Raw genomic sequence first — 19,981 nt, forward strand, 5'->3', positions numbered from 1 at the left:
TTTTTGGTCTCTTACCATTGACTATAAACTATTTTTGTTACTGGATTGTAAGTATTCTTTATATAGTCTTCATAAAAGTCTTTGTCAGTTATAGATTTTGCAAAATACGTTCTCTTAATCTGTTCATTGTCTTTATATTTTTTTTCATGGTGCCCTTTGAAGAAATATAAATTTTATATTATTAATTAACTAAACTTTAAATTGAATTTTTACAATTTATCTATATTTTCCTTTGTTGTTTAGGGTTTTTTTTCCCAAAGGGAAGAACTGCTGGCTTGCTTTTAATCCTTTTTTTTTTAACCTTTCAGTTGTTAAATCTTTACCAGAAGGAATGAGTGTAGGGAACATCGTCGTCCAACACTTCTCATGTAAATCCAAAGCTCAGACTCCTTTTGTGGAGTAAAAGGGCTATTTGCTGTTTTTAAGTTCATTTGAGCTGCAAAGATTATTTCCCCTTCCCCATTTTTAGGATTTCCTGTCTTCCCCTATTCAATCATGGCTGCCACAATCAGACAGACAGAAAGCGCGAGGACTTCTTTTTCTCGCATCTACAGTGAAAACCTTGGCAGCAGATGTTGTTTAGGGTTTTGATGTCATATCTCAGTAAGCACTGTGTAATCCAAGTTCATGAAGACTTACTTTTCTATGTTTTCTTCTAAGAAAATAATTGTATTTTTTCCCTGAAAGGTCAATTTTATTCCACGGTTCTATGTATCTGTACTAATCCAGCATCACTCTTTCTCAATTTCTGTGCAGTTTTATATAATTTTCAAATTTGGTCAGTTTAAGTCCTCTCACTTTTTTCTTTGTTTTCAAGATGTTTTGACTATTCTCTATCTCTAGCCTTTCCGTATGAATTTTAAGATCAGCTGGCAAATTTCTGCAAAAATTGTGGGAATATGTATGGGTTCTTTTGAATCAGTAAATTAATTGGGAGATATTGCCATCTTAACACTATTAAATCTTCCAATCCATGATCATGCATGTCTTACCATTTATTAGATTTATAAAAATGTTTCTGTCAATGAAGTTTGGTAGTTTTAAATGTGTAAGTCTTGGTCTTCACTTGTTAAATTTATTCCTAAGAGTTTTAGAATTTTGATTCTATTTTAAATGGAATTTTTTTTCAAAATAAGTATTTCAGATATTTCATTGTTGGTATATAGAAATACAATAGATTTTATATTCTGATATCAGATACTGCAAACTTGCTGTATTCATTTAATAGCTCCAATAATTTTTAGTGAATTCCTTACAGTTTTCTATGTAGAAGATCAAATCACCTGTGAATAAACATATACATTTGATTTTACCAATCTAATTTTTAAAATATTTTTCTCATCCAATTGCTCTGGCTATAACCACGAGTACAATGTGGGATAGAGGTGGTGAGAGCAGATATCCTTGAGATTCTTGATCTTAGGGGGAAATTATTCAATCTTTCACCATTAAGAGTTCTCTTACATATATGTTGTTCATAGATGCGTTTTTTCCCGAATTGAGATCTTCCCTTTTTACCTAGATTTTGAGTGTTTTTATCCTAAAATTGTGTTGCATGTCGTCAAATGACTTTTCTGGGTTTATTGAGATGATGGTGTTGATTATGTCTTTTGAGTTCTTACTGTGGTATATTTAATTTGGTGATATTTTTAAGTTGAACCAACTTAAGCATTGCTGGAATAAATACCACTTGGACATACTGTATAATCCCTTTTACATATTGCTGGATTGGTTTGATATTTTCTTAAGGATTTTTTTTAAATGGGCTTAAGTCTTTGCGATGGTTAGGCTAATGTGTTCTAATGTGTCAACTTGGCCAGGTAATTGTGCCCAGTTGTTTGGTCAAGCAAGCACTGAGCTCATTGTAATACAAGTGCATTTCATGGACTTTAACCATCAGTGAAATTGCATCTATGACTGATAACATCTTCAATCAACTGTGTAGATTGCCTTCAGCAATGAGTTACATCTCATCCAATCAGCTGAAGGCCTGTAAAGGAGAAGTGATTCAAAATTCAGGTGGAGAGGGAAACGAACTTTGGCCCAGTGGTTAGGGCGTCCGTCTACCACATGGGAGGTCCGTGGTTCAAACCCCAGGCCTCCTTGACTCGTGTGGAGCTGGCCCATGTGCAGTGCTGATGCGCGCAAGGAGTGCCCTGCCACGCAGGGGTGTCCCCCGCGTAGGGGAGCCCCACGCGCAAGGAGTGCGCCCAGAAGGAGAGCCGCCCAGCACGAAAGAAGGTGCAGCCTGCCCAGAATGGCGCCGCCCACACTTCCCGTGCTGCTGACAACAACAGAAGAGGACAAAGAAACAAGACGCAGCAAAAAGACACAGGAAAAAAGCAGACAACCGGGGGAGGGGAATTAAATAAATAAAAATAAATCTTAAAAAAAAAAATTCAGGTGGAGAATTCTCATCTGTAACTCAAGCAGCAAGTGTCTCCTGGGGAACTTATGGAGTACCTTCCTCAGAGTCCCTGGCTTGCAGCCTGCCTTACAGAATTTGGACTTGTGCATTCCCATGATTGCATGAGACAAATTTATACAATCGCATTCTGTTTACAGATATCTCCTATCGGTTCTGTTCCCCTAGAGAACCCTGACTAATATACCACTATAATCAGGAATAAGACAAGGTTGCTTGCTTTCATCAATGAAGGTATATAACAAGGGCCAAGAAGCACATGAAAAGTTGTTCATCATCATTAGTCACTAAAGAAATACAAATCAAAACTACAATGTTAAAATAGTTCAAACTCAATAGGAAAGATATAATCAAATGAACTGAAAAATAAATTAAATGCCTGGGAGGATTTGGAGAACGTGGAGCTCACCTATATTGCTGATGGAAAAGTCAAATGTTGTTATGCACTGTGGAAAACAGTTTGGTGGTTCCTCAAATATTAAACAAAGAATTACAATATGACCCAGAGATTCTACTCCTAATGTATTATCAGGTTTCTCTAGGGAAGCAGAACAGACAGGAGAGATCTGTAAATATTACAAGGTTTTTATAAATTTGTCTCACTAGGGATGCACAATTCCAGATTCAATAGGGCAGGCCACAGGCTAAGAAGTCCAATGAAGGTTTTTGGGTTTTTTTTAAAGATTTATTTATTTATTTAATCCCCCCCTCCCCCCGTTGTCTGTGTCTATTTGCTGAGTCTTGTTTCTTTGTCTGCTTCTGTTGTTGTCAGCGGCAAGGGAAGTGTGGGCGGCGCCATTCCTGGGCAGGTTGCACTTTCTTTCGTGCTGGGTGGCTCTCCTTATGGGGCGCATTCCTTGCGCAGGGGGCTCCCCTACGTGGGGACACCCCTGTGTGGCGCGGCACTCCTTTCGTGCATCAGCACTGCGCATGGGCCAGCTCCACACGGGTCAAGGAGGCCCGGGGTTTGAACCACGGACCTCCCATGTGGTAGACGGACGCCCTAACCACTGGGCCAAGTCCGTTTTCCCCAATGAAGGTTTTTGATGAATCCCCAGAAGACAGCAGGCTGAAGTAGAGATGAAAATTACCTTTCTAACTGCTGAAATCATCACTCTTCCTTTCGAAGTCTTTATTTTTTTAAAAAGATTTATTTATTTATTTCTCTCCCCTTCCCCCCCCCCCCACCCCGGTTGTCTGTTCTCTGTGTCTATTTGGATGAGACTTATCTCTTGTTGAAGGCAATCTCCTCAGTTGATTGTAAATGTAATCAGCCACAGATGCAATCAAGTTACTGATTATCTAAGTCCATGTAATGTCCTAATGATAACAACCAGGCTCGTGCTTCTTGACCAGACAATTGGACATCCTCAGCACCTAGGTGTCTGTGTGACCTAAACATAAGTTAAAGGGTAAAAACCCTTCTCGGAGGGGAGAGACTGTATAGATGGTATCGTAAACTATAATTTTTCCAAAGCAGTAAACATTCTTGGTAAATGTCCTTCCTATGAGCATAGTGAAAACACCACCAGACCCCATGTGTACACTTCACTCGACCCTAGCAGGAGCTCAGTTCTCATAGCCTATGGAATGTCCTTGTTCTGAAATCCCTTCTATATCACCTCTCATTTTCTCATCTCTTTGCTATTAATATCTTCGTTCTCTGAACTACCACCATCAGAGATTCTCTCCTGTCTGTTAAGTCCCAATAAAGCATATGTCTGACTAAATGCCAGGTGTGTTCGTTGGTCTCATGGCCAGATCAACTCGTGCCCTTCAGGAGTTGGGTTGTAACAACACTAAAACCTGGACAAGTTGACACATAACTTTAACCATCACAGTCTACCCCTTGCCAATTTGGCAGCCATACACATCTCCTTAAGCCTTGGGTAATATTCACTCTTAAACTTGATATCCTATAACTTAAATACTATGACATGAAGCTAATACAACTTATGTCATATTGTAAGGGGATAAGGGAAGCAAACAAAAATATTTGATATACAAACATACTCATAACAAAACAAAAAAGAAATATAACAGTCCTCATTTCTGTAACTGGTTATGGGGTTTTAACTCATATTTATAATTACCTTCTTCCACTACCTACTACATATTCCCTTTAGTCTCAGCAAGCACTTCAGCTGGCTGTGGGTTTTTTTTTGTTTTTTTGTTTTTGTTTTTGTTTTTTGCCTAATGGGGTGACCCAAACCTTTATTCATGAAGTTTCTGGGCCATTGGTAGTCCTGCCTGGATTGGGTTGTTGTCCTTTTCCATTTACTATAATCACAGGTGCCGTAGTTTGAGTCTTTTGTGGCCCTCAGATTATCATGTTCTTGAAACTGGTCCATTCCTGTGGCTGTGAATCCTTGTAGATTGGACCATCCTTTTGATTAGATCACTTCAGTAGGGCATGAATCAGGGTAGGTTTTCATCCTGTAAAGGTCCTCTTACTGGAGTGCTTTAAAAATGGGATAAATATACAGAAGGGAGAAAGAAAGGCTGCAGAGACATAGAGAAAGCTCCAGAAGCTGAAATCAATAGAACTTCAGAGAGAGAAAGCCACAGGAGCAGAGAGAAAGCTATAGGAAGCAAGGAAGTGAAAGCAACAAGACGTAGGGGTGATGGAGAGCCACAACAGATGTTCTCTATGCCTTGCCTTGTGAGAGGAAGAATGGCCCAGCAGATGCCTTCTTGTGCTTTGTCTGTGAAAGAGGATTCTAGGATGGCTGATGGCTGGTCTCCTGGTAAAGCCTTGACTTGGACATTTTCCTCAGCCTCAAAACTGTAAGCTTTTAAACTCATAAGTCCACATTGTAAGAGCCAACCCATTTCTGGTATATTGCCTTGACAGCCTTTAGCAAACTAAAGCAACAGGGCATGTTAGTACTAAGAGATGCTCTAGGGGATCTCCTGTGTTATAGGCAAACTCTTCTTCACACCTATTGTGTAGCTGCAGTCCTATTTTCCCTTGATAGTCAGGATCAGTCACCCCAGCCAGTACAGTAATTACCAGTAAGTCTAGAGTAGTTGCTACTTCTTGCTCATTAGGTCCAGTCAACATGTTATCATCTCTATAATGGACCAGTATAATGTCTTGTGGGAGAGAGAGACAGCCAAGGTTCCTGCAGACATAGAGCTAGAGAGTTGATATGCCACTAAGTTAGGAGAGTGAATGTGCATTTCTGGCTTTGCCAGCTGAAAGTAACTTCTTTCTGGTGGTCCTTACTAATAGCAATTGAGGAAAAAGCATTTGCCAAATCAATAGATGCATACCAGGGACCAGGAGATGTGTTGATTTTCTCAAGCAACATCCCATCTGCAACAGCAGCTGGTTACATTTATGAGAATTCACTGTCATCCTCCAAGATCCATCTGTTTTCTGCACAGGCCAAATAAGAGAGTTCAGTGGGGGTGTGGTGGGAATCATCACTGCTGCATCCTACAATTCCTTCATGGTGGCATGAATCTCTGCAATCCCTCCAGGAATCAGATAATGCATTTCTATGTATATATTTGTATTAAAGAAGCTGTGAACTTATAAAGCAATTGTTTTCTATCATTATTTCCTCAAATATTCCTTCTGCCTGATTTCCCTTTTCTTGTCTTTCTGGGACACCCATAACATGTATATTTTCATGTTTCTTGCTATCATTTAATTCCCTGAAACCCTGTTAGATTTTTCCAGCCTTTTCTTTCTTTATTTTTAAAGAAAATTTAGATTACAGGAAACTTACATAGAAAATACAGGAGATTCTCATATACCCCACACCCCTCACATTTTCTCCTATTAGTAACATCTTTCATTAGTGTGGTACATTTGTTACAATTGATAAAAAAATATTGAAGCATTGCTACTAACCATAGCCTCTAGTTTACATTATGATTTACACTTTGTACTGTGGGAAACAAAGGCACGGTGGTGCTGTTTCCATGGTTATGCTGTTAACACACAGGAATGCAGAAAGTAAACAGGGCCGAAGTTGTCCAGGGCTGGGAGAAATATGAGAAAACACACTTTGTTGTCTGAGAGAGCACTAAGACCTTGGACTCTGAGATAAGAATTTAGTCCTGCAGCTTGTGAGAATTTTTAGTATGCAGCTGCGTGCTATCCCTTGTGCTTACAGTAGCTTGAGTATATATAATGCTACTTGGAAATAATAAAGTTGTCTGATGAGCTTGAGGATTCAATGCTCTCAGAACCCCTGATCCCAATCTCTCTTTGTCTTTCATTCCCGATACCCTTTGGGCCAACATCCCGACATTGCACTGTACAATGTTATAGGTTTTGACAAAATGTATAATGGCATGTATCCATCATTGCAAGATCATGCAGAACAATTTCAACCATGCCCCATATTACACATATTCTTGCCTCTCCCTCCCATCAGAACCTCTGGTGACCACTATTTTTATATCAGTCTCACAAGTTCTTCCATTACTAGAATAATAATAAGTTTACTTTGGTCCATAGTTGCATTCCCCTCTTATGTTTGTTAATTCCTCAATCTTTAGGATGGTGATGACCACTCTGATTCTGACTGAGAGGGGGGTTTAGATCCCATGGGGCAGATGGATGGAACTTTCTTGCAGTTGTAGATACTCTCTCTTTTTGAGATGGGCATTTTCCATCATCATTGTGTTGGTTGTCCTGCATGAATCTGATGATTGAGGGCTCATCCAGCCTATGATTGAACTAAAGATTTAAGTGTCTGGACATATATTTAATAGATATAGTGTTAATTATATGTTCAAATAAAAGGAGTTGAAGGATCATGTGTAGGGAAATTATAAATGCCTAACTATTACATTTTGAAGATAGGTTAACATATATTCCACTGACAGGGTGCCAATTTCCTGGGGTTGTCTGCCCTGCCTGTAGTGTCCAGATGTCTCTAGAGCCCTCAGGAGCACCCCTGCTTGAGACATTTTTTACTGTGGCAGTCAGTGAGATCCTCCTGAGACATGCATAAGCATAACCTCTGGTGTGACTTCCAGACTCACTTTGAAATCTCTTAGCCATAAAAACTCATTTGTATTTAATATGTCCCCCTTTTGGTCAAGGTCTTTTTCCAAATGCATCACTACTTGGCATTTGGTAATAATCCTTTGGTGCCAGGGATGCCCATCCTCAGGAATCATGTCCCATGCCAGGGAGAAGGCAGTGAGTCATACAACCCTGAATGCACTCAATGTCATCTGATCTCAGAAGCTAAGCAGGGTCAGGCCTAGTTAGTACTTGGATGGGATTCCATTATTTTTTATCTGTTCTTTTGTGTGTATGATTTCAGAGACCCTGTCTTCACACTCACTGATCCTTTATTCTGTATCTTCAAATCTGCTCTTACATGCCTCCAGTGTATTTTTAATTTCATTTATTGTGACTCTCATTCCTATAAGATCTTCTATTTTCTTTTGTATGCTTTCAAATTTTTCTTTGTGCTCACCCAGTGTCTTCTTAATATCCTTAATCTCTTTAGCCATCTCACCAAATTTATTAAGAAGATTTTTTTTTTAATATCTGTGATTAGTTGTCCCAACTCCTTTATGTCATTTGAAGGTTTAGTTTGTTCCTTTGACTAGGCAATATTTTCCTATTTCTTGGTGTGGCTTGTAATTTCTTTGTTGATTTTTTAGCATCTGATTTACTTGTTGTTTTCATTCTGGTCTCAGTTTCTCTCTTTAGTCTAGGGCTTTCTATTTGATTAGCTTTCTGCTACAGCCCCTCTTTGACATTTGTTTCAACTTATTTTGGAACTTTTTAGTGACTCATGTTTAGCTCATCCAAAATTTTTTCAGCTCTTTTTCGTATGTTTCTTGCCCTTTCTCCCTTGCTGGTGGCATATTAGGAGCCAAGGATGCAGTTGGTTCTGTAAGCCACGGAGGCTAAAGCTTCTCACTTTTCCCAATGAACTGATGAAGCCTCTCCTATATTTCTTCCACCGGGGTAGAGAAGGAGCCACAGTCATACGTAATAATCCCTGCTGTGCAGGCCAAAACCATCTGTAGTTGCCCAGAGAGACTGTTTACTCCACGCGCCTTCCTCCCCTGCCTGGTGCAGAGAAGCTGCAGGTGTGTGCAACAATTTTGTCCATGTGGAGCAAAAGTGACTGCAGTTGTGCAGAGAGGCTGAGGGAGCACTGTTTCCCCTCCTGTCCTATTGGGGGAGGGATGTAGCCACACGGGTGCCCAACAATCTAGTCCATGTGGGCAGAAAGTGACTAGAGTTGCCTGGAGAGGTTGGTGAAGCACCCCTTAGCTTCCTCCCTACTAGAGGCAAGACTGGTGCCCAGGTGAGGGTAGCAATCTGACCTGGGTGCAAAGAAGTCGGTCCCTACAGTCACTGTAATTGTTCAATCAGCCCCACTCCTCCTCATTCTGGGGGCAGTGTTAAGACGGGAGGCTATTGGCTTCTTTCCAACATGGACACATTCAAACTTTACTATACTTGGGATTGGACTTTAGCTAGCTGAATTTACTAATAAATAGCTGAAGTTGGTGCTCATCTCTTCCTCCCCATTTTTTGGAAATGGAGATTCCAACTCCAGCCAGGGAATAGCTCCCAAGGTATCCTGCCCCTCCAGTGGGTGACGGACAATGGCCTCCATGGTGTGTAGTGTTCTACTCATGAATCTTCACTGCAGATGGGCAGTGTCCTCTTTCCATTCTTCCAAGGATGTTGCAGGATGCTCTTCTGGTCTCCTGGGCCCCCCCCACAGGTGATTTAGATAGCTCAGGTTGATTACTAACTGCCCTGTAGGACAAGCTAACTCTTGGAGCTCCCTAATCTGCTGCTATCTTGCCTCTCCCTTTGGAAAATGCTTTTGATTTACTACTTTTCTAGGTAGGTGCAGTATTAGTGACTTCCACCTGGCTTTTCCTATCATAATAGCCCTCATTTCACAAGTCATAGAATCAATGTGGGGATTCTCCCAGTTGCCGAGTATGTCTACTTCAATTATGCATTCCAGAAGTGGGAAAATAACCACAGAATGGGTCTGGAGACTCAATGGACCCACTGTGAGATGAACCTGAACTAAAACTCCAACGATCGCCTCACCTCCATAATCCGCTATTCTGACTGGTGGATCATAGTGATATTTTGGGTCTAATACTCCTCAAAATGTCTGGCCATTTCCTTCCCCCCAATGTATAGGTTCCCTGATAAAAGGCTGTAGGTCTCTATGGGGAAGTCTTGGATGAAGATTAACAGTATAAATTTTTGGCAGTGTAGCAGGGTCTTTCCTTAAGGAAATCCAGCCTTCCCCCCACTCAGCAGACTCTGGGACTGTAAACTCTCACAAGTTTGGGAATTGATTAAGGGGCCATGACTCTCTGTTTTTGAAATTCAAGGTAGACTTTTGTTCACTTGACCTAGAAGTCTGCTGATTATACAGATCAAGTATGATTTTAGTATACTGCCCATCTATTTTACTTCAGGTACCCCACGATCTGCTAGCCAATGTCATAGGTCTATTTGTGTCAGACTATTTTGACTGATACATTGAGTCCCCTATCCTTTATGGTAGCCACATCCACTTTAACTTTGGCAACTAATTGCTGCCATTTGGCTTCTTGCCAACCCAGAATCTGATCACCCCATTGTGTTTAAGGATCCAAATTCAGTGACAGCAGTTCCCATGGTAAGATCTGACCTAGAGAGTACAGCAACCACAGAGTGCATGAGGGAAGATGGAGTTAGTCACAAATTTATTCTTCACAATCCTGGTAAAAGGTGTGTCCTCTGTACATTCCTAGGTTAGGAAACTAACAAACAACATTACGCTTTTAAACAAAAATATACTAAGGCATCAAATACACTGTCACCTCAGCCTTGCCTCTTACAAGCATTTGAGTAGGAGTATCTAATTGTGATATTTTTAACAAATCAATTTTATTGATACATATTAATAAAGCATAAATCCACCCAAAGTGTACAATCAATGGTATTCAGTATAATCATATAGTTGTGCATTCATCACTTTAATCATTTTTAGAGCATTTTCATCATTCCAGTAATAATACTAAAAAACAAAACAAAACAAAAACAGACAAAATTCATCACCTCTCAGTCTTTCTATGCTTCCCCTGCCATATATAGCTGCTATTCTATTTCCTTCTCTCTAGTTTATTTGTATTTATAGTTTGTAAAAATCTTATATATGTAATATCACTCACATTTACATGAGGTTTCACTGTTATACAATCCCATGTTACATTTTTTAGCTTTCTTTCTAGTAATATACATGTCCTTAGACTTTCCCTTTCAACCAGTCCTTCCCATATAATAGCTCTGTTAATCACAAACACCATTATGTGCTCTCACCATTTCCATTCATTTCCAAAGGTTTGCAAACAACATTTTAACCAAATCTGCACATATTAAACACCAGCTTTCCATTCTCTATCGTCATTCTATTTTTTGGTGACCTATATTTAATTATTAATTCCATGAGTTTACATAATACCTTTGGTTCATAATAGAGCAATCATACACTATTTGTCCTTTTGTGTCTGGCTTGCTTCACTTAACATAATGTCCTCCAGGTTCACCCATGTTGTCATATGCTTGACGACTTTATTTATTCTTACTGCTGCATAAGATTCCATCATGTGTATACATCACAATTTGTTTATCCATTCATGAGTTGATGGACACCAGGGTTGTCTCCAACTTTTGGCAATCATGAATAATGACACTGTGAACATCAGCGTACAAATGTCTATTCATTTCTCTGCTCTCAGTTCTTCTGGTTATATACCTAGCAATGGTATTGCTGGGTCCCATGGCAACTCTATATTCAAATTCCTTAGGAACTGCCAAACAGTCCTCCACCATGGCTGTACCATTCTAAATTCCCACCAACAGTGAATAAACGTTGCTATCTCTATACATCCTCTCCAACATTTACAGTTTTTCAACATCTTAATAGTGGCCAATCTAATACGTATGAAATGATATCGCTTTGTAGCTTTGATTTGCATTTCCCTAATTGCTATTGATGTTGGACAGTTTTCCATGTGTTTCTCCACCATTTGTATTTCTTTTTTGGATAGTTGTCTTTTCAAGTCTTTTGCCCATTTTTTAATCAGGTAGTTTTTTTTCTTTATTGTTGAGTTGTATGATCTCTCTATATATCATGGCTCTTAAACACTTATTGGATATGTGAGTGCCAAATATTTTCTCCCATTGAGTCAGCTACCTTTTCACCCTTTTAACAGAGTCCTTTGTGGTGCAAAAGTGTTGAATTTTGAGGGGTTCCCATTTATCTACTTTTATCCTTTGGTTACTTATGCTTTGGGTGTAAGGTTTAAGAATCTACTGCCTACTACAAGATCTTGAAGATGTTTTCCTACATTTTCTTCTAGTAATTTTATAGTCCTGGCTTTTATATTTAGGTCCCTGATACATTTTGAGTTAATTTTTTCATAAGGTATGAGATAGGGGGTCCTATTTCTTTCTTTTGGATATGGCTATCCAGTTCTCCCAGCACCATTTGTTGAATAGACTATACTGGCCCAACAGGGTGGGACTAGCAGCCTTGTCAAAAATCACCTGACTGCAGATATAAAGATCTATTTCTCAGTTCTTGATTCGGTTTCATTGGTCAATCTGTCTATCTTTATGCCAGAGCCATATGGGTTTTTTTAAAAAATCACTGTAGCTAAGTAATTTGCTTTAAACTCAGGAAGTGAGAATCCTCCAAATTCAGTCTTCTTTTTAAAGACATTTTTGGCTCTTTGGGGCCTCTTACCCTTCCAAATAAATTTAATTATTGTCTGTCCCATTTCTGCAAAAAAAGGCTGTTGGGAAAAGCCAAATATGGTATATCATCACTGAGAAATATTATTCATGCATTAAAAAAAGAATGAAGTCCTATTATAAGCAACTATGTGGATTAACCTTGATTATACAAGGCTAAGTGAATGAAGTCAGCCACAAATGGTCACATTGTATATGATTACATTTATATGAAATATCCAGAATATTGTAAAGCCATAGAAAAGGAAATAGAAGAGTGGATATCAGGGGTGGGATGGAGGGGGCAATGGAGAATGCTTAATTGGTATTAAATGTCCTCTGTGAGTGAAAATGTTTTGGAAATAGGGACAGGAGATGGTGGCATAACACTGTGAATATACTATATGTCACTGAAATACACAAGGTAAAATGGCAGTTTTATGTTATGTGAATTTCATGTTGTATTAAAAAACAAACAAGACTGTGAATATGCCACCTTACTTGGGGCAAAGTGAAATCATATTGTTTCTACGCAGTGTGAATTCTCTGCTGACCTAGAAGGCATAAACTCGAGAAAAACATTTGCCACACTCAAACATTTGTAAGTTCTCTATCCTGAAGGGTTCTCAAATAATAAACCTGATTGGAACTGAGAAAGAGACCATCCGCACACTTATGGCAGGTATAAGGTTTCTTTGCTGTGTGACTTCTCTGGTGCATTATTAGGTTGGATTATGAGGGATATTCCCACACAATGAGAGCATTTATATGGTTTTTTACTTGTGTGGGTTCTCATAAACGGTGAAGTGTGTGGCCTGGTGGAACTTTTTCTTACAATTCAAACTTTCAAAGAGACCCTTCTCTACCTTGTGAGGTCCATGGATTATAAGAAAGCTGGTGCTGCTGTCACTCATGGCTTCCCCACACTCAGACAAGGGATAAGGTCTCCTCACTTATGAGTTCTTTTCTGCACAAAAAACCATGGACTGAGAAACATTTCCCACAATTGAGATACTTAGAAGGAGCCTCTTCTTTATTAATTCCCTTGTGTCTAAGGAAGATGGATGTTTGAGAAAAAATCTCCCAACACTCAGGACACATAAAGGGATTTTCACCTCAGTGTGTTCTCCGGTGACTGTTGGAGTTACAAGAGTAGTTTTCCCCATGTTAATTACATTGGTAGGGGAAGTGGACTTGGCCCAATGGACAGGGTGTCCGCCTACCACATGGGAGATCCACGGTTCAAACCCCGGGCCTCCTTGACTCGTGTGGAGCTGGCCCATGCACAGTGCTGATGTGCGCAACGAGTGCCGTGCCACCCAGGGGTGTCCCCACATAGGGGAGCCCCAAGCACAAGGAGTGCACCCCGTAAGGAGAGCTGCCTAGAGCGAAAGAAAGTGCAGCCTGCCCAAAAATGGCGCCACACACATGGAGACCTGACACAAGATGATGCAACAAAAAGAAACACAGATTCCCAGTGCCACTGATAAGGATAGAAGCACTCACAGAAGAACACACAGCGAATAGACACAGAGAGCAGACAACTGGGGGTGGGGAAGGGGAAATAAATAAATAAACAAAAAATCTTTTAAAAAATTACGTTGATAGAGTGTTGGTTCTATGTGAATGTACTGATGGTAATTCATGTGGGTATTTTGACTGAAACTTTTTCCACATTCAAGATATTAATGGGCCTTTGCTTCCAGGGGTGCAATGGGTAGTGAGGGAAATTTGGATTCCCACCAAAAATTTTGCCACACTTATATACAAATTTTCTTGAATTGTTTCTGTTCTCTGGTTCTAATTAGGTCAAGATATCAGAGAACATTTTTCCATGAAAGGGATATAAATGGAGTTTCTTTGACTGTATTTCCTTTCCTCCAGTTTCCCCAGTCGTCTGCAATTTGGGACCCCCACAAAGGACTGCTCCATTTGATGATCTGGGGGAAACTCCTCAGGTCCTTTAGACTTATCATGATGTCCTCTCTGCCCAGGGCTCTAGGGAACATTGTAGTGGCATAGCAGGGAGCAGCTTCTGAGGGTAGGTATTATCATGGGGCAGGGACTGTGGACATTTCTCCCAGTTCTCCAAACTCTCTTCCCCTGGTAAAGTGAGAGAAAGCAACCCCTTACATTATTCCAATACTGGAGAAAAGTAGACCACAAATGTCTACTGACTGTAGGTCAGAAACCCAGAAGGTGGCTAATTCTGCTTCACTTTCCCATTGCCCACTATAGGGGTCATCACACTAAAAATTAGAGCTCAAAACAGTCTTGTAATTCCCAAGTGTGGCCTCTATCCAACCCTCTGATTGAGCCCCTGGCTTAGGTCCTTCAGGAATGAAAGGGACAGTGCAGCATCAAGGCTTGGATAAGGCAAGCATGCCTGAGAGTTTGTGCCACCTTAAATTTTGTACCCCAGATGCCTCAGTTCCCTCATACCTGTGAAGATGTCAAGAGGTCAGTGGGAACATGGGGCACAATGTAACTCCCTGGCAGCAGTGGTGAAGCAGACTTACACTGAGGGTCGTCACTCCCAAATACCAAATTCCTTTTTCTCAACAGTTGAAGTCTTGCTGGGAAGACCTCTCTTCTTCACTCCTTACTTGAAGTTGGAATTCTGTGGCTCTTGCCCTCCTTACAGCTCTGGACACTGGAATACTGTGGTTTTCCTCCTTGTTCCACCAGGGTGCTTAGAGTCTTCTCATTTGGAATATGACTCTGCCCATATTGAAAGAAACATATTTCTACATAAGCACATTCCTCTAGCAGGCAAGGGAAGAGAGTCCTCAAAGTTCTCCTGAGTTGTGTCACTGGAGAGGACCCTCTTACTAGAATCCTGATGCCCCACACCTCCTGGGAGACATACACAGCTACATCTTCTAAGCGCTTAGGATACTAAGACAGCACAATGTCTCCTTTAGCCCTACATGTGTCCATAACAATTTCACATGAGAAGCATGGGTTAGAGGGGCACAAGTGAGGTGAAGGGCTAAGAACAAGTCTCCAGAGGGGAAAGGGAGCCAGGCATGTAACAGGTGCAGAGGAGACATGGTGATAGACACAAATAGATAACAGAGCTAGGATCCTCTGTAGGTGGCATAAAGGACCCCTTAAAGAAGAAAAGCTGGGGAAGCAGGAAGGGTACTGGGGGGAGGAAGTAGCGTATTTCCCAGCACTTGGGGCACAGTCACCTCTTTGTCTTCTATAGTCCCCTCAGTAACAAAGAATGAAAGCTACAGAGCAGATAATTCTGAAGGTAATGGAAAACACAAGGAGAAAAGCACCTACCATTCATGGCGTCCCATGGATGATTACAACATACTGAAGCAGGCTAGTAAGATAGGGAATTAATAGATGGATCTGGAACCTGGCAGAGAGTCTATGTGAACTTCAGTAACCCCTAAGATGGCTGCTGGAAGACTCCCCATCCCCAGGATTCTGCTATCCAGAACAAAGACTTCTTCTGGATGCAAAGAAAAGCCGTGGATGTTCCCTAGGGACTTTATCATCGGGTCCTCACTAAGGGATTGATGGATGGGGTAATCAATCAAAACAGCAAACAGCTGGAAGCCCCCCCCCCCCCCCCCGCCGCCATTAGCAAAGGGGTGGAATAATTAATAGATTATAAAGCAAACCACGAGGTCTGAGCATTTCTGCAGCATAGCCAAGAACCTAGATAAAATCCGGTAACAATACTATGCATTCCCTAAACCCAGGCCCTGACCCTTAGGACTGAACACTCTCAAGGAAAGAAGGCAACAGAGGCATGATAATAATCAAAATGATGGGACCACAGTAAAGTTATACCACCTGTCTTTCCCTGCTAGCCTATAGCACTCCAAGGACCTCATGCTTCAGTAAAGGCTCTCACTGAAATGAGATGATCTCTACTCCATGTGAAAAAGGACTCCATTCCCCACCAGGCCAAAGAACTACTCCCCACACCCCCACAGAGACATCATCAAACCAAGGGACTACTGCAAGAGGGATCCCACCAAACAAAGAGCTTTGTCTCAGGATACTGCCCTTTGCTGCTGGGTCTGGGACTGCCATCACCCACCCAAAGACACTTGTTGGGGGAGGCCCCAGTAAAGGGGATTATGGCACAACAAGAGTCCAGGCAATTGACAAAGAGGGTTCCTGCCACAAGTAGCTCTCAACACTGCAAGCACTCTACTTCAGAGGGAAGCAGATTCCCTATTCCTCGCCTAGAGGCACGTGGTGGCCTGGCCTGCAGACACTCCTTATGGTTCCCTGTAGCCACATCATCAAGGATGAGTGGAACTCCCAGCTGCATGAGACAAACCAGGCATAACAATATAACACCCATAGCATGTGAAAATTAGACTGTCATTAAACCCACAGTCCATGAAAGTAAGCCAGGAACCTGCACGTCAAACCTAAAGAAAATCGAATTAAAACTTGAACTAGGACTCTTGTGTTCTAGCCAAAACACCAAGGATATAATAAAAAAATCAGCCTTCATACAAAGACCCAGGAAACTCTCAAAACTTGAATGAGAAAAGTTAATCAACTGATGATAAGACCAAGACAAATCAGATGCTAGATTTACCTGGGAAGGGATTTAAAGCAGCCTTCATAAACATAATTTATCAAGTGATTACAAATTCTCTTGACATGAAAAACAGAAAAGCTCAGAGAAGAAATAGACTTTATAAAAAAGAACCAAACTGGGAATTTTAGAAGTGAAAAATACATTGTGAGGGGAAAATTGCCTCATTTGATGGTCTCAATAGTAAACTGGAGGTGACCGGGGTGGGGACAGAGTTCGTGAAATTTGAGGCCACATCAACAAGATTTACCCATTCCGAAAATAAAGGAGACTGAAGACATCAATAAATAACAGTGCCTTCAGGACCCGTGGCACGAGAAGAGAAGCCAATATCATGTCATTAGATTCCTGCAAGGAGGGGGAAACAGAGGGTGTCTAACTAGGGTTGGAAGGAACAATGTGTGGAGCCTTTCCATATTTGGCGAAATCGAAGTGCACAGATTCCTCTAATGAGGGGTGAACACCAAACAAGACAAACACAAAGCAAACCACACATAGGAGCATGAGCTGCTGCCCAGAAATGTGAAACCTGAACAAACCCCACCAACTCAGACAAGCTTGGGGCTAAATGACCGGGTGGAAACAGATGGAAGGAGGTTGCTAAGTGCTCAGGTTGCTCAGGGACAGAAGAGGGCGCAGCCACCTGGCCCTGCTCCTCCCTGGGACCCCTGAGGAGGAAGGACCGGAAACAGGGGCACTTCCGGTAGCGTCTTCCTCCCCGCCAGCTTCCACGTGGGCCCTGGGCGGGAGAGCTGGACCGAGCGCGCGCTGAGGAGGTGAGTCCAGCGCGCCGGGGGGCGTGGCCGCCGCTGCGGCGAGGGCGCGGGTTGGCTCGGCTCCCCCCTCCTCGGCCTGCGCTGCACCAACTGCCGCCACCATCCCAACCCAACCCCGCTGGAGGGCCCGGGAGGGGCGACCATTGGCGAGCACCCCTCGCCTTCCCTTGCAGGGCCGCACCTCGGCGCCCAGCTTCCCGCCCGGACCTTGCCTAGAGGGTTTTTGGGCTGGATAGCCCCTGCGGACCGTGAGATGTCGCTGAGGGCGCCTCTGGGTCCGATCCCGCGCCCCAGCGTCTGATTTGTGACCAGATTTTGAGCTTTTCAGGGATGGGTTCTCGTCTGCATTTCTGAACCGCCCCGTTTTCAGAGTTTTGTTCCGAGGCCCTGTGAGGGCAAGATCACGTCAGGGGCGGTTCCTGAGAAAAGCCCTTAGCTCTCCTGTGAACTTCTCATTTGGGTGTGTGAATGGTCCTTTTCAATTCGAGTATGAAGGGAACATTTCAATGGGGGCGTGAAGAGACTTTTCATGGGAGTTTGCAGGGAATATATTGGAGTTGTGAAGGGAATTTGTCATTGCTTGTGTTAGGCAAACTTCATCGTGGGTGTGATGGGACCTTTTCTTTGGGGGTGTAACCAGAACTTTTAATTGGAAGTGTGAATTGAATTTCCGTTGGTCATGTGAAGAGCACTTTTCATTGGGATAAATGAACTTTTCATTGGAAGGGGCCAATGGGAGGAATCTCAGAGGTTCAGTTCCCTGGTAGATGTGTTGAAGTTGTGGGTCAGTGAGAAGAGGATTGCCCTGCTGTGTGGTGCTCCAGGGTGAATGGGTGTGGCCACACCCAAGGTCTGCACAGTTCCTAGATTCCCTGCAGCAGTGTTTAGGTGCCTCCCCTCAGGGAAATGTTAGCTTCCCAGGCATGAGTTATGGCAATCAGTAGTCTTTTACTGAGTGCTTGCTCTGTTCCAGGCACGCTGCTGTTTGCTTTCCATGCAGTTGGATCCTAACAGTAGATTTTATCAAGCAGATGCTATTACTATTCTCATGTCACGGATAACAGCACTGGGGTGTCAGTTTGGTACCTTGCCCAGGGTCATGCGTCTCGCACTTTACTGACACCATGACAACGAGTCTCTGTAGTTCATGATTACTCATGGTCTTGCGGGGAGAAGCTGTCTATTTTTGAAGACTGGTTGGGAAGAGAGTCCTGAGCATTTGGTTTTCCTTGCTCCGCTCCAGGAGAAGACAGGCACACAAGGCATCAGGGCAACTGAGAGACAGAGGACCCAGAGCACACGGGCCCACATCAGGGTCTTGGACTTCTTTTTTTTTAATGTATTTTGTTTTTATTCCTTAAAAGATACTTTGAATACATAAATGTTACATAGAATATATAGGGTATTCCCATGTGCCCCGCTCCCCACTTCTCCCACATCCTCCCACACTGGCAACATCCCTCATCAGTGTGGCACATTCATTGCAATTGATAAGCACAATTTGGAGCCTTGCCACCAAGCGCGGACTGTAGTTTACATCATAGTCTACACTCTCTCCCACTCAACTCTGCAGGTTATGGCAAAAAATATAGAATCCTTCACGAATTTGCGTGTCATCCTTGCACGGGGCCATGCCAATCTTCTATGTATCGTTCCAATTTTAGTATAAGTGAGCACTTGGGACTTCTTGAGACTTGTATGTGTCTACCTCTGTGATACCAGTTTCAGCTGAGACCATTTTGATATTTCGTAGACATTTGATTTACAGAAGAATATAAATTCTATGCTCATTAATATTTCTCTCTCTAAACTGCTATGTGGTTTCTCTCTCTAAACTGCTATTTGGTTTTCGACCAATTATTCAATTCCACTAAGCCTCAAACCTCAGTTCCCAACACTGTATTTAGGGGATAATCCCAGTACCTCCTAAAATTGAGTGAGGAGTAAAGAAGCTAATATATGCAGGACCCGAGGACAGTGCCGGCGTGCATTATCAACTCAATAAATGCCCGTTTTCTATGGATTTAGAGCAAATTCCTGATAGCTTGCCTACTGCAGTAGCTTTTTCCCAGAGCAAAGCTACTTGGACTGTTGTGCAAGTCTGGGGGAACGGAGATGGTAGCTGAGCTAAACATAGAGATGAGACGAATGAGGGATTGCTGATTGGCTGCTCTCTGCAAAGCACCGCTCTAGCTAAGGTCCCTTTCATCGAAGCCTATTAAGGGGTATTAAAGCTTATGTACTTTAGGGTTATTCAGAAGTATTGTTAGTATGCCTCCTCCTTTCCTGCAGAACCTTTCATATACTCAGAAATACTAAATAGTTGGTAGTGTAATGGGATCAGCGCTAGAGGCCGGCACATCTTAAGGACAGATGTTCTTCTCCTGGGGTGGTTGGAATTGTACAGCAGAGCTATCAGATAGAACTTTCCATGAAGTTGGCAACTGAGCATTTGAAATGAG

At 42.1% G+C, this 19,981-nt stretch overlaps 2 pseudogenes; both read right to left on the reverse strand.

Annotated features, from left to right (window-relative positions):
- The window catches only part of LOC105745860 (mitogen-activated protein kinase 1-like), an 84,471-nt pseudogene extending 65,793 nt beyond the window's left edge, over positions 1–18,678 (reverse strand).
- A 423-nt stretch (positions 18,679–19,101) lies between these two features.
- On the reverse strand, positions 19,102–19,196 carry LOC111761583 (U6 spliceosomal RNA; annotated as a pseudogene).
- Between the last annotated feature and the right edge of the window lie 785 nt (positions 19,197–19,981).

This window comes from Dasypus novemcinctus, chromosome X (assembly GCF_030445035.2).
Source record: "Dasypus novemcinctus isolate mDasNov1 chromosome X, mDasNov1.1.hap2, whole genome shotgun sequence".
Classification (NCBI taxonomy): domain Eukaryota; kingdom Metazoa; phylum Chordata; class Mammalia; order Cingulata; family Dasypodidae; genus Dasypus; species Dasypus novemcinctus.